The sequence below is a fragment of the Corylus avellana genome, unplaced genomic scaffold, assembly GCF_965113065.1.
Source record: "Corylus avellana unplaced genomic scaffold, dhCorAvel1.hap1.2 HAP1_SCAFFOLD_87, whole genome shotgun sequence".
NCBI lineage: Eukaryota > Viridiplantae > Streptophyta > Magnoliopsida > Fagales > Betulaceae > Corylus > Corylus avellana.
The window spans coordinates 37,501-39,562 of NW_028290505.1; positions in this window are offsets into that span (position 1 = coordinate 37,501).

The window sequence follows — 2,062 nt, forward strand, 5'->3', positions numbered from 1 at the left end:
GGCAAGAGGTGGAATACCACAAAGGGAAAGTATACCTAAAAAAAAAGCAGTTTTTGTAATCGGCACATGTTTTGTTAAACCACCCATAAGAACCATATTCTGACTTTTATCTGGAGAATACCCAACAATCGCTTCCATTGAATGAATGATTGATCCGGACCCTAAAAACAACAATGCTTTCGAATAAGCATGAGTAATCAAATGAAATAAAGCAGCTCGATAAGACCCAATACCGAGAGCTAACATCATATAACCCAATTGAGACATTGTAGAATAGGCCAAACTTCTCTTAATATCTTTTTGAGCAAGAGCTAAAGTAGCTCCTAATAGTAATGTTATTATACCTATCAAAGCTATTATATTCATTATGTAAGGTATAACTATGAAAAGAGGAAGAAGCCGAGCTACAAGAAAAATTCCTGCGGCTACCATAGTAGCAGCATGTATAAGAGCTGAAATAGGAGTAGGTCCTTCCATAGCATCAGGTAACCATACCTGAAGGGGAAATTGAGCGGATTTAGCAATTGCACCAGAAAATAATAGGAGGGCACACAAAGTAACAAATAAAAAATTAACTTCATTATTATAAATCAAGTTATTGAATATCTCAAACAAATCCTGAAATTCGAAACTGCCTGTTATCCAATAAAGACCTAAAATTCCTAATAATAAACCAAAATCCCCTACACGATTAGTTACAAACGCTTTTTGACAAGCATTCGCTGCAATCGGTCGTGTGAACCAAAAACCTATTAATAGATAAGAACAGACTCCAACTAATTCCCAAAAAATATAAATTTGTATCAAATTAGAACTAGTCACTAATCCCAGCATTGAAGTATTGAAAAAACTCATATAAGCAAAAAATCTCAAATATCCTTGATCATGAGACATATAATTGTCACTATAAATAAGAACCATAATTCCAACAGTAGTAATTAAGATTGACATAATAGAAGTAAGTGGATCGATCAAGTAGGTGAACTCTAAAGAAAAGTCATTATTGATGGTCCAAGACCATACATATTGATAGATATAACTGTTATTTATTTGCTGAATAGGCGGATTGGCTGAAAAAATCATAACTATACTTAACAATAAAACACTAGGAAAAGCCCACATGCGGCGAAGATTTTTTGTTGCCTTCGGGAAAAGGAGAAGTCCCACTCCTATTAACATAGGAATTATAACTGGAATGAAAGGTATGATCCATGAATATTGATATGTATATTCCATAAAAATAAATAAATAAAAATCTTTTATTTTTAATTAACTGTTTCTGATTCACCAGCTCTTATTTTTTTTTGAAAGGAATCAGTTAATAAAAAAATTAAAATATATAAAACTAAAATAAAATTTGATATTCTTAATTATTATAAATTTTTTCCAAATACTTCAAACAAAACAAGATATTTCAAATCAAGAAGTTTGAATTGGTCAAATGAGATGACCAAGCTACTATTGAAAAATAAATACTTACTCTTTTTTTAAGTAAGATTTTATGAAGCTACAAAAAATAAAGATTTCAATTATTATTACAATTTACATAATACAATATTTTAACAATATTTTAATCTCGGGAGAGGGTAAGGACAAATAATTACACCAAAAAGAGTATTTTATTTTGATATGATTCATAAAAGACAGACACAGTCCATACATAACTTAACTCAAGGAAATAAGAGCTATTTTTTTTAGTTCGTTTATTCAGAATCATTAACCAATGCAGTTTTGAATTGATTGAAGGAATTACTAAAATAAAATGACTTTTCTTTAGAAAAAAATGATGTATACTTTAACACATTAACTGCGAGTCTCATTTGAATTTGAAAATTTTAATTAGGTGCACTCTTTTTCGAGTTTGACTAATTAAGCAATTAAAAAAAAAATTAAGGGAATTAAGGGTTGGTTTCTTAAACTTTTTGATGTATTTTATTACATGTATAAATATAGCACGATGAAAATAAACAATAAACAATATAAAGGAACAACCACTTTGGTTTATATTTTTTCTTTTTTTATGACGAGAGTCTAATTTAGACTATAAATAGATAATTAGATA